The sequence below is a fragment of the Polypterus senegalus genome, chromosome 5 (genome assembly GCF_016835505.1).
Source record: "Polypterus senegalus isolate Bchr_013 chromosome 5, ASM1683550v1, whole genome shotgun sequence".
Classification (NCBI taxonomy): Eukaryota; Metazoa; Chordata; class Cladistia; order Polypteriformes; family Polypteridae; genus Polypterus; species Polypterus senegalus.
The window spans coordinates 101,107,187-101,121,369 of NC_053158.1; the positions used below are offsets into that span (position 1 = coordinate 101,107,187).

Here is a 14,183-nt window from a genome sequence, read left to right on the forward strand (position 1 = left end):
GCAAACTCCTCACAGTCAATGGCATGTAAGCATCAAAGCTATGATTCTCGAGGCAGTAGCATGATCCACAATGATAATAATTAGACTATCAGAAGTTTTAAATTTGTCAGAATTATGCATTAATGTTACAGTAGACTGTTGTTGCTTTAAACCATATCAAATTAATTATTAGCACCATTCTCAATCTCATTTTGTCATTATTGTTCTTGAATGTATTTTAAATCTCACTTAAGGTTCTGATAACAGTAACAGTGAATACAATGTTCCTCTGCAGGATTCAGGGCTTTGTAATTAAACTCCAAGTTCAAATCAAAGATGACTTAGAGAGACAAAATAAATGGCACAGAAAGGTTGCTCACAAAGTTTTCTAACTTTAAAACAACTCACATGCAACCAAACTTTTAGAAAACTAAAGCTTAAACTGGGAGCTAATTCAGTGCATATCATTAAAAAGGATCTAAACATTTTCAGGACAAAAAGCTAAAACAATGTTAAAATTTTAGGTACAAACAAAAGACAGAATAGGACATTTAGATTTTAATAGCGCATAAAATGAAAGCAGACTCCAGGCCTAAAAATGACATCTTCAATAGGAAAGGTGAAGATTAGAAGCAGAAGTGTCACTACTGAATACTATGATAGACCTCAGGTAATGAAGGTTATAAGTGTATCAAGTGAAGCACTGAATTCCAAAGAATATACTGAAACTTTAGTAGGATTTTAAAATATTATTGAAAGCTGTTTGTCAGAATCCAGTCTGCTGCTGATTAACAATGATAAATTGCTGGTTAAAAAAATATATATACTTCAGAGTTTCACCACTTGATGGTAATTAAATTAAAACATGCTGTAATTAAATTCATTTAAAGACAAAACAACATGAATAGGAAAAAGTTATGCACCCCTGCAGAAATCCCCAGGTATAAAGTATGAAAGAGAAGATCATGAGGCATAAAATACATTAAGATGCATATTTTAAGCCACATAGACCTGTCACCAGTCAAGTTTAAAGTGGCAGGAACACAGTTAATTCATAATAAAACAAAGGGGGTGAAAATATCAAGAAGTGTACAGTACATGCTGTTATATTTGGTAAAAGATAGAGAAAAGGTGACACTGCGGAAGACAGTGATATTAAGTTTGTGGAGGTGTAAGTCAGTCAAATAAGGAAAAAATGAAACGTACAATAGATAGAAACTATGGGAACAACAATGTGGACATGATAGAATGCCATGAGGAGAATAAAACTAAATGGACTCTAAGGATTTTAGAGGTAAGATATGAAATCCTGTTAAAGGAGATTATAAAGGAACAGTAATGACAATGTTTTGCGAATCCAGTCCAATATGCTGATGTTAGGACAGGGAAATAGCATGCAAACTGAATATACTGTATGATATACTGTAGTTTCCAATTCTAAAAAGGGAATGGTATCAGATAAAAAAAAAATACAATTATAGCTCTGTGAGCAAATAGAACGAGTAAACTTCACATCCCCAAAAGTCTTAACATGGTTAGTAAAAACATTTAGTATCTCACACATGGTATTCTTCATATTATACTTGGCATGAAAAATTGGCTGAAAACGTTTAGAAAGATCAGGTAGAAATACAGGCCCTGAAATTCTGTGTCAGAGTATGTCAGAAATACTAAAAATGGCCACAAATTAGCAATAAGTAAACAAAATATGGATCATTTCACTTACAGAGCTCCCATCTTAGGGCATACATTGATTGCACAATGAAGTGGCACCATGGGACTGGCTCATTCCATTGTTTAAAGTCATGGCTCCAGGCACAGAGGGTGCGTATCTGTGTAGAAGCTTCGCACTTTTTTCCGTCAAGAAGAAATGCACTGTAAATAGTATATTGTTAAGTCTTTTTATTATTTCACAGCCTGTGCTGTGTTCTCTGATGAGGGGAGGGAGTTTGTTCCTTTAAAGGTTGTTTTGAGAGCGTTGCTGGGTATATGGCTTATTTGCATGCATAATTAACTATGCAGTGCTGTGCTGCTAGTACACATGGATTAGTATCATATAACTGGTGGCATTACTCATAACACTGCTTTTTTTACTGCATGTGGGATAGAAATTTGTTCCTAAAACTCTGTCTCTTCAGGACCTTTGTAAGTTCACGGATGACCAGTGGCAGACCTACATTTTTGGAACCTTGAAGGTAAAACTTCAGGGAGCCCGTTCATAACTAGCAACAAGGTCGGAGTAACCACTGTTATTTTCTTCAATTTTTATTGCAAGCCAGACCACCACATTTTTAAAAAAAATTAAATAAAAAATATCCACTACAGGTAGGGGTTTTAATCCTCAGCCCACCCCCTCACCCCCATACAGTAGACGCCCAAAATGTTTTAGCAACGTGGACTAAAGTAACTTCTGTGGTCCCTCCAGCATTAGGGGGCCCTGAATTTTAAGCTTCGTTAGTTTCATAGTAGATCGACCCCTGTGATGACCCAAATACAGCAAACAAAGAGGCTGGAACAACAGCGAATTCAAGAAATTTCAGGACAGTAGTGAGACCAGCTTTGTTATATGGGTTGGAGACGGTGGCACTGACCAAAAAAACAGGAGATAGAGCTGGAGGTGGCCGAGTTAAAGATGCTAAGATTTGCACTGGGTGTGACGAGGATGTACAGGATTAGAAATGAGTACATTACAGGGTCAGCACAAGTTGGACGATTAGGAGACAAAGTCAGAGAGGCAAGATTGCATTGGTTTGGAGAGATTCTGGGTATATTGGGAAAAAGATGTTAAGGATAAAGCTGCCAGGCAAGAGGAAAACCTAAGAGAAGGTTTATGGATGTGGTGAGAGAGGATATGCAGGTTACGAATATAACAGAGCAAGATGCAGAGGACAGAAAGATATGCAACAAAATGATTTGCTGTGGAGACCCCTAATGGGAGCAACTAAAAGAAGAAGTGCAGTTAGATATGGGATAAAATACCACATAGTATTGTCAAATAATTTTGTTGGATGGTTTGAGCACATCTTAGTAGCTAAAATAACATTTTGTTTTTTTCCTTGTAGTTGCAACAATCAATGATCATATCACAATGTTCTTACAGTAGGCATGTGTGAAAGACTGGAAGGCCAGCATGACATTACAGAGCTGTAGAAGCCGTATGCACAAAGCATCATGCAGCACTTGGAAAAATATTTGCCCTTAGAATTTCCAGGAAAGTATTTGGTGACCAAGGTCTCCTGTGAACACCGCATATTCACTGTGAAAAATGCTTTGGCAAATTGCACTGATCAACACTAGTTCTAACCAAAAAAATAATTTGAATTAGTCAAGAGACTCAAATGACACAACGTTACAGCAACATTGGTAAAATGAAGGAAATAATCCGAAATAACTGAAATCCAAGTTTGGAATAGAAAGTATCAAGCCAAAAGTGTATGTACACTTTGAATTGTATTTTGTCTGTCTACAAATTTAATGTATGAAGGATGCATGCAGTAATAATAAATTTAAGCAGATTACATGTCATATGTGCTCCTTTGTTTAGGTCCACGAAAAGGAACTGTTCCAATAGTGGATTCAAACGAAAACTAATATCAAAAACCTAACCACTCTAGACAAAGTTTGGAAATAAAACTAATGTTCCCTAGTTTAACACAATAATAAAAAAAGGAGGATGTACATTGTCATTACTCATCTTATCAGATATGCAAGATGACCTATAGGGTGGTCCAGATCTAATTATGCAATTTTCATTACACTATAACTTAAGTATATTACATAGAAAATCACCCGAAAAATCACGGACCATCGAGAAGTGTGCGAACTGACGACATGAAGAATCATCTTCGTGCCGAACTGGAATCGTCCCTGCATAAATCAAAGTCATCCAGATGATCTGGATCTGCATAATTGGATCTGGACCACCCTGCTCCATATATTTGAAGATATTCTTCACTGAAATATTCATACACTTCAGACCAGTTTTCCTGCCAACTCTATTTAGCAGATTTCACTGCTGCAAAAACAACACAGCATACAAAGGCAAAAAGTATAAAATAAAACTTCAAATATTCACTATAGATAATTGGCCCACAATTATATCCAGAGGTGTTTTTTTTTATTATTTTTTTAAACGGTTCACCGTACAAGACAATCAAATGATAGTGAAAGTATTGCCCTCGGGATTTACAATAAGACCTGAAACAAATGCTGAATCAAGATGGGAAGAATAATTGGAAGTCTAAACAAAATCAAAAAGATGTGCAGGCAAATGCTGCTCTGATGGATGATTTTTAAGCAGGCTGTGCCTTCCTGCAGTTCAGCAATGGAATAAAACTAAATGAGAGAATGAATGATTGAAAAAATGTTTAAAATAACACGAGAAAACTTTCCACCAGAGATATCCATGTAAGCATTACAATGGTTCACTATTAAAACCCAAAGAATCAGCACGCTTAGTTGTAAAATGTTCAGTTAAGTCAAATACATGAAACTATAGGATGAAATGTGGCTCAGCTAAATTCAATAACCTGGATACAGTCTAACAAATGCTCCTAAGAAATATACACATGGGTATGTATGTCATAGACTAAAACCCACACAATGTTAGGACGACTAGGACACTACCATTACAACTCTGGCAAACTTTTCTAATATAACCTACTTTGAAATTAAATTCTCTTTAAGCAAAATAAACTCTCTGTTGCTGCCAAATTTCACTTAAGAAATACATTACACTTTATATAATCATTAATTGCCACGGTTTTCACACTTGCAGAATGAACTTTAAAGAACTCAGCTGTAGAAGCCATGAAGACTGACAACAGGATGATACACATACAATGGTGTGAAGGCACCCAGTGAGCAAGCATAAGAGTCTGATGATGCAGAGGAATGAAAGAAAAAGTTGTAGCAATTAGGAAATTTCAGCAAATGAAGTTATCTGAAAAAGGCAGGTGATAAGGAAAGAAAAAGCTCTCTTAGATAAAATAATGTATGCTTTTGAAATAATCAGCTCCAATTGCAACCGTCATTACTGGCATTCCAGTAGTTAATCATTTTGAGCACATCCTCCTATGGATTCTTACTCCTAAACAAATCCTTAACTTTCACCTGTTCAGCCACCATTTTACATAACCAGTGTCCACTCTTAAAACTGTGTTATATTTTTTTACTTTACAATACTAATTAATCCTATGAATTATCATGCAGTTAGAAAGATATCAAACCTGTTTTAAGGATTATTTTGACCATGGTCCTTCAAAACATAAGCATATAGTAAGCTATATTGTAGTTTTCTTCTGAAAGGGAAATCCCTACAATTTACAAACTTATATTAAAATAGCCCAACAACTACATTCAACTTTAAAAATAGCATTTTGTATTCAACATGTATTTTAGGAAAGTACTACATAAAAACAGCACAAGCAGTATAAATGACAAACATCTCTTATATAGATAAGGAGACTAGTCAAGACAATTGACTTTTACACTTCAACAAATGTTCTTAGTTTATAGAATACTTCTTTACAGACTTTCAGATAAACTCCTCCACTTACTTGTAAAATGGAATTCTGGCAAACAGAGGCTGACCCTCCACAGCTGACTTTAAATGGCTAATTGAGTAGATTGATCTGTAACCCTAATTAGACAATTTAAATATTTCAATTAAGTATTCATCATGATGGTTTGGCTGTAGGTTTAAAAGTTAGTTTATTCCTTTTCACTAGGCCAAAGTGGTGGATTAAAAGAAAAAATGGCAGTACTTCTTAAAAATTACTGTTGTACACATATGAGTGGTCAGTTGTGTAGAAAAGAATGTGCACTCAGAGTGATTTTCAGTCCTATTATCTATCCACTCATAAACCCATATGAGCTAGCTAGAGTACACTGAATCAGCAGCTATTACCAATACATTTATTGTCTCTTCTATTACACTACATATTTGTGATTTTTTCATATATAAGATATATAAGAAAAAAGTATGTGTGCTGCCCCACAGACTTTATATTTCTCACAGAGTCCATAGACATGCCGATAAAAAAAGTATTCCTCCAGTCGGCTTGCATGCCCTCCCTTGAACAAACTCCCACATTCAAACTAAAGCAAAGAGATTAGAAAGCAAGGCAGCACAGTGACTACTGCATGTACTTCGTGGTTCCTCTAACCTTTTTTTGAATAGATCTACCATCTTTGTGAAGTATGGATGTTCTCGTCATTATCATCTTCCACTGCCCATATAGGTGTTAGATTAGTTGTCACTTCTAAGATGACTTGATATGAGTGAATGTAAAAGAACACAGACTGACTTCCTATCCTGGTATGGATCCTACATATGTTGTTGGGGTAAGCCCTTGCACCCCCACAGCTCTTTCTGCTGGATTGAGCAGGAGCAGAAATGGATATAAAATAATTATGTATATAAACATATAGAGCGTTCCTGAATTTATTTTTCAACAAACTGCTAAAGCTACAGTAGTGTTATTGTTGTCTGCAAGACCGTAGCATCTCATCCAGGGCTGATCCAAGATTTACACACCACACCCTGAAAAATATAGGTGCCAAAGCAGTTCTTCAGAGCAATTCCATAGGGAAACAATTTTTGGCTACAAATTACAACCCACATGAAGGTTTCTGAAATATTCTTTATCTGTAAAAGGCTCCTTAAATAACCATGAATAAATAGTAACACCCATCCATTCATTCATTTTCCACTGCTTTTCCAAATCTGGGTCATAGGGACAACAGTCTTAACAGTGAAGCCCTTAACTCCTTTTCACCAGCCATATTGGTCAACTCATACTGTGGGATCCGAAGGCATTCCCAGGCCCTCTGGGAGATATAATCTGCCCAGTTTGCCCTGGGTCTTTCTCAGGGTCTCCTTTCAGCTGGTTGTGTCCGTTGAACCTCCACAAGAAGGCGTCTAGGAGACATCCATATCAGATGCCTAAACCACCGCAATTGGCTCCTCTCAATGTGAAGGGTCACTAGCTCTGTTCCAAGGCTCTCCTGGATGTCTTCATTTCTCACCCTCTCTCTAAGGGAGAGCCCAGCCACCCTGCAGAGAAGCTCATTTCGGCTGCTCACACCCAGAATTACCCAATGCTCATGACCATAACTGCTCTTGCTGCCCAAATCCATCTGTTGATCTCACCTTCCCTTTTCCCCTCACTCAGGAACAACACCTGGAGATATTTAAACTCCTCCACTTGAGGCAGCAACACACTTCCCACTTGAGAAGGACAGTGCACCTTATTCAAATAATGCCAATGTGTGTTGGAATTTACAGCTTGATGAATTCAACAGGACCACGTCATCTGCAAAAAGCAGCGATGCGAGTCTAAGGCCCCTTCCCCAGCTGCGCCTTGACATCCGGTTCATGAAAATCACAAACAGGATTGGAGACAAAACACTGCACGGTTGGAGTGCCACACCCACTGTAAATTGTGCTGATGTTTTTCCAAGTATGCGCACACAGCTCTCACTGTGATTATACAGACACCAAAAAGCCTTTATTAGTGGTCCTGGAACCCCTACTCTCCCAGCACTCCTCACAGAATCCATTGAGGAACACAGTCACACACCACCTCTAAGTCAACAAAACACATATAGACCAATTGATGGTACTCCCATGCCACCACCAGAATCCTCATGAGGATAAAGAGCTAATCCACTATTCCATGGCCAGGACGGAATCCACAGTGCACCTGCTAGATTTGAGGTTCCATGATTGGGTGGAGTCGCCTTTCTAGTACTCTGGCATAAGCTTTTCCAGAGAGGCAGAGGAAAATGATCCCCCAGTCGACAGTTAAAGCACACTCTCTTATCCCTCCTTTTTATAAAAAAAGGGGACCACTACCCCCATCTGCCACTCCAAAGCCACACACAACACTAAAAAGGTATGTCAGCCCACCAATGGTGAGATCCTTCAGCATTCCAGGTTAGATCTTATCCTCCCCCAGGGCTTTATCACTGTGGAGTTGCTTAATTCTCTTAGAGACCCCTCAGGGAAATAGACATTGATCTCCCATCAGCTTCTGGCTCTGCCTCCTCTACAAATGACAGGTCCAGTTGGTTCAGGGGCTCCTCAAAGTGTTCTTCCACCTCCAGCCAACATCTTCAGTTCAGAGTATGTGAAAAAAGGAGGCTGGGATCTGCATCCAGTGTGATTCCTGCGTTAATTTTGACATTTTCTCCATTTACGTCTGCAGTTCTGGTTTCCTCACAGAGTCTAAAGACCTGAAGGTTAGGTTATGGCATTGTTATGTTAGCCCCAGTTGGTTTGTGTGTGTGTCTACACCCAACTATGAATTGGTGCCTTGTCCAAGTGTTGTTCATGCCTTGCACTCAATTGGTGGTGGGATAGGCTGTTGCTGCCCTGCACTGAATAAATGGGATAAGTAAATGGATGGAAGGATCAATAGGTTCATATTGTAAAAGGACTCTTGGTGCATAAAGTAATACATTCAGTTACACAGGGTAAGTTTATGTTTTCTGAAATTGGTTGGTATCCTGCTAAGTAGCCTTCTAGACATTTAAAGGTTTCTGCTTTGTTCACATATTAGGAACCTTTTTAAAGCCCAAAGAGTCAAGGTCATATAAAGATCCCTTTTCAGAATGAAATGGGTTCTTTGCCAAGAAAAGATTCTACAAGAAACCACCCAACCCCATAAAGTGAAATTAAGAAATCAATATTTTTAAGAGTGCCAACGAGACTCCAGGGGCCTCATGTATAAACGGTGCGTACACACAGGAATGTTGCATATGAACGTTTCCACGTTCAAATCGCGATGTATAAAACCTAAACTTGGTGTAAAGCTAAGCACAGTCCCACGGTAGCTCATACCCTGTTGTACACAAGTTTTCTGCTTGGTTTTGCAGACTGGTAGCACCCAGCATCAAGGCAGTGCTACTGTTCCTGTGTGGTTTATCTTTCTTTTTCAGATCCATATCCCGGACGTGGCTTTATAAATACACTGAAATTAACCGCACATTGTTTATTAATTTAAGGCATCTGAGTGTAATAAACCTGCAACAATATAATGGTCCACACCATGGTCAAACTATTCCAAATACCATAGCTGCTTTAGCATTGTTACTCGCACTGCACCTTCTTTTTCTTCTTACAGCTGCTCCCGTTAGGGGTTGCCACAGCGGATCATCTTTTTCCATATTACTCTCACTGCACCACTCAGAGTATTTATAGCACTGTATCTGGGTGGGGAATCAAAGACCTAAAGAAGCTGAGAAAGAGAATTATCAGGATACAGCATCAAGCACACGCTGCCTCAGCCATGCTCTCTATTGAACTGCTTGCACATGGCAAAGCCTTTCCTGTACGGACGTTGCGGTTCAGAAACAGTTTCATCCCAAGAACTATAAACGCACTCAATCAAGTGCTCCTTGTAGAACTGTTTGTACTTATAAGTAAAATCACTTCACTGTAAACTTGCACTACAGTTATAACAATGCACAACCTGAGCCATTTTATAAAGCGCGTATTTACATGATGACGATATCATTTTTAAGATGAAATGCAGCAAAATGTGTATTATACAGATAAAACTAACTTCATTTAAATAATCTATATTGTTAATAAACAAACATGTGAGGACACAGTGTCACTGTGTTCGCAGATTGTTCCTGCCTCGCGCTGTATTCTTGCTGGGGCTGGCGTGACACTGGATGGATAGAATAATTAAACACGTACTACGAAGATATTTCAACGTTCCTTAAAAGTTTTGAAGAATCGGCGTACTAAGCTTACAGATGGCTTAATGTCTATTACAGAGCTGATTGTGTGGCAATTGGGTATTTGGAGAAAGAAAAGTAAGGACAGGGATTGGAGGTTAGTACATTTGAAAGAGACAGTACCGCTGAAATAAAGTATTTCATCGAAGGTTGCGCAAGGTGCCACAAGTATCTTGCTTAAGACAGGGACAATCACTATGCCACTATGTTCCCATGTTTAATAACATGTTTTAACTATCATCATGAAAATTATATCACGTCTACAGTACATCTTAGTATTTTAATTATTCAGAGAGCTGTAATATCACGAATGTAATAGATTCTGTGTCCTGTCGGAGGAAGAGAAAGCTGGTTTAAAAAGTACGTATGATCACACACATAGATCAAATATATAACAAAGCATTTAGCGTGCTACTTTAATTACAATGGGATTTGAGAAACTAATAAATTAAACAATTTTAAGATGAAGTTTGATGATCTACTTTAATGATAAAATAGACCATGTGATTAAAATGGAAATTTCAAAATTAAAGTTTACATTTCGTGCTTCCCCCGTGTGCCTTTTTTTCCCCTGTACCCTAATAAGCTTTCATATGACACTCAGACGGTGGCCTACGACTCGCCTTTTCACGGCGACTTTGATATCGGACAACTTTATTTCGGGCACTGTAAGACTTTGTGAACTTGAGCGTTCGAGTTTCTCTGACACTCTTGTCACTTGATCGACTTCCTTGTGTTGTTTATAACATATAGTATGTTTTTCCTTGCTTCCACTTGGTATTCGCTGAAATTCTTATATTTTCCCCCATGCTTTCCCATTGTCTTTTCACAGAACGCTGAACTTAAGGGCTATTTATATTGATTTGCATATTCAAAGAGACATAATTCTGGGAGGGAATTGGGGTGGGACAGCAGGCGTGTGCACGAGCGTTACTTTTCACGCTGACCGGGATTTATGTAGCGGAAGAACGTGGAAGTTGTGAACCCACAGACTCCTGCATCTGGAATCTTGTGTGTAAGCATATTTCGGCTTTTGTGCTTACGTCATGTTATAGTGCGAATTCTACGCACGACCTTATGGATGACTTGTAACAGAAAGGCATAGGCTAAGAAAAGGCCAGAATTGTGAATATTTTGTAAGTCTAAATTTCTACAAAAAGTATAAGGGAAAATTACATTACTTTCCCTTTATAATTCAAGTATGTATATAGACAAGGACAGAAAAAATGAAAGATGGATTTCTGAGAACTACTTTTGCACAGCGCTATTGGGCGTAGCTGCATAATATAATTTACTGTCGGCACATACTATCTGAAAAATGGCTCTTTTTTATATCAATAACCTATCTACCCACCAAAATAAATAAACACCTCAAAAGCACAATGAAAAACATTAAAGACTGGAGCTTTGCAGGAAAAAAATATCATTTGTGCTTGTTTAACTCTGCACATATAATGGCTTGTAGAATCAAGCTCCAAAATATAAATCACCCTGACAAGACTCTAAGGTTAAACAATAAAATCAGGAAGCAGGGGTAAATTTCTTATCTGCCGAGTTTGGGACTTGGTGACTTGTTTAAGGGAAGCAGTCTATTGGGTGGATGAATTTCTGGATAAAGGCCCATAATAAAACAAAGTTCTAGAGAGGCGACAGCAGCTGAAAGTGGTAGTTTCTATTTTTATCATATCATGGAAAAAAAAAAAAAATCAGTCAAGTGAATTAAATCATCTATATACCATTTTATTCCTTCTTGTTTCTTTAACTAAAAGTTTTTGGTCATGTAAAGGGATTTTCGTGCTAACCTTTAGTTAGGTTTTCCTAAAATCTGCTCATGATTGACTAAAACTTTGAAAAAAAGAAAAAAATCATGCTTCCTTTTATATTATATATATATATATATATATATATATATATATTGTGACAGATTAGGGTTTTCTCGCACCCTTGTACCCTCAGACCACACGTCAGACACCAGATAAAAATCCAATAATTATTTATTATAATAATAATTGTGCACAAAGCACCACCACTCCACTATTCTTCAATAACCAATAATAAACAATACTCAATCACAATCCTCCACTCCCAGACGCTTAGCCACCCTGCCTCCCAACTCAGCTCCTCGTCTGGGAGCTCCCACAGTCCTTTTATATTCCCTGACCCGGAGGTGTTCCTTCCCAACAGTCCACAAGTCCTTATTCCTTCCGGGTCAGGGTAAATAATGTTTTTCTCACCCGAAGCCGTCGCTCTTCCTATGACAAACTTCCGGGTCATAGGGCATGAAGAACTCTTCGGTCCTCCCTGCAGCTCCCTCTCGTGGCCCCATGGCATCCAGCAGGGCGGTGCATAAAAACTATATGGTCCATAATGCCCTGCTGGTCTTCTGGGGACCTCCATGCTGCAAGGAGGGCTCCACCTGGGCTTGGGGGTATTAGCCGGGGTACAAGGCCGGCCATATCTTACAATATATATATACACATACACATACATACATACATACATACATACACACACACACTATTCAGCAAATATGTCAAAAAGAGCATGTCTGCAAAACAAATTAAAAGCTCAGGTAAGGTGACCCAATGACTCTGCTAAACCGCTGAAGAACAAAGACAAAACTTTTGTAAATTTTTGCTCCAGTTCTCAATCCCATCACAGCTGAGAAGTCATTCTAGGCAAGACAGCAACATTTATTGCTGTACTGCAATATTTAAACATTTAGAGACAGAATCTTCTATGTTTGTTCTGCCATAAAACACAGGCAAGAGTTTGGATTTCGACACCCATCGGAGTAGCATTTTGTCACTGTTCATTGATCCTGGTGGAGGGGTCTTCTTCACATTACTCAATCTTTCATTCTTAATTTCTTACAGCACGGTTTACACCATACCCTCTCACACAGCTCTTAACAGAGCAAGACAGACTGCAAACCAGTTAACTATATACACAGCAGTCCAAATACAAACTAAGAAAATAAAATGTATATATGAAAAGGTACAAGAATGTGTTGGGAAATATGCTGTAACTGACAGACTTTAAATAGTAAGTATCAATAGGAGCTTTGCAAATCAAGCATATCCACAGTTACAAAAGGATAAATAGCAGCTAGCAGACGAAGGCAGTATCATGCAGTATAGAATTTATAAAACAAATTTAATAGGGCTACTAAAACTCCAAGATCAAAACACCTCTTAAAAACGCATTGAGAAAAAGTGGTTCTTCTGTCTTGTGCCACTCAAAAATTATTTTCCAAACCATACTTGCCAATACTGATCAGAAATGTTGCTGCTCTTAGCAAAGGTTAAATTCAGAAGACCTCTATCATGGTTGTAGTTTTGAAAGACAGTGGTTTAAATTTTCATGAGAAATAATGCATGATGCAACCACATTCAGTGTATGTTTTTGTATGCCTACAATGGACTGTGCAATTTCAATAATTCAGTATTTTTCAAACTAAGTAAAAACAGTGGAATGGAGAAGTATAAACACAGCACCAGCTCGAACACCAGGGGCCTCATGAATAACGGCATGCATAGAACTCACACTATAACATAGCGTAAGCACAAAAGCGGGAATGTGCGTATGCACAGAAAAATCCAAATGCCGGAATCTGTGCATACGCAAACTTCCACGTTCTTCCGCTACATCAATCCCGATCAGCGTGAAAAGAAACGGACGTGCACGCGCCTGCTGTCCCGCCCCAGCTCCTCCCAGAATTACGCCTCTTTGAATATGTAAATCAAAATTAATAGCCCTTAAGCTCAGCGTTCTGTGAAAAGACAATGGCAAAACCATGAGGAAAAATAGTACGTTTTTCCTTGCCTTCACTTGGTATTCGCTGAAATTGTTCTATTTGTTGGTTTAAACAGTGATATAAACAAGGAAGCTGATCGAGTGATATAGCATATCAAAGAAACTCAAAAGCTCAAGTTCACAAAGTCACACAGTGCCCGAAATAAAAAAGTAGTCACATATCAAAGTTGCCGTGACGGTAGCCCACCATCCGAGTGTCATATGAAAGCTTATTAGGGTACAAAGAGAAAAAAAAAAAAAGCACACAGTGTGGAAAAAGCATGAAATGTCAACTTTCATCTCGAAATTTCCACTTTAATCACATAATATATTTTGTCATTAAAGTAGATCATAAATTTCATCTTAAAATTGTTTAATTTACTAGTTTCTCAAATCTCATCGTAACTAAAGTAGCACGTTAAAGCACATAGATCAAACAAAAAACAAAGCATTTGTGTGTGTGAATCACTACATGCTTCTTAAACCGGCTTTCTCTTCCTCCGACAGGACACACAATTCATTACATTCGTGATATTACAGCTCTCTGAATAACTAAAATACTGAGATGTATACGTGATATCATTTTCATGATGATAGGAGTTAAAGCATGTTATTAAATACGGGAACATGGTGCGCGACCTTTGATTAAATAATTTATT

At 38.1% G+C, this 14,183-nt stretch overlaps 1 protein-coding gene across 1 annotated transcript in view; it reads right to left on the bottom strand.

The window, feature by feature from the left end:
* The window catches only part of LOC120529399 (bucky ball-like), a 46,039-nt gene extending 40,444 nt beyond the window's left edge, over positions 1-5,595 (bottom strand). Inside the window, exon 1 of the mRNA XM_039753162.1 lies at positions 5,538-5,595. The gene's annotated coding sequence lies outside the window, so the exon portion shown is untranslated. The remainder of the gene's footprint in view (positions 1-5,537) is intronic.
* Between the last annotated feature and the right edge of the window lie 8,588 nt (positions 5,596-14,183).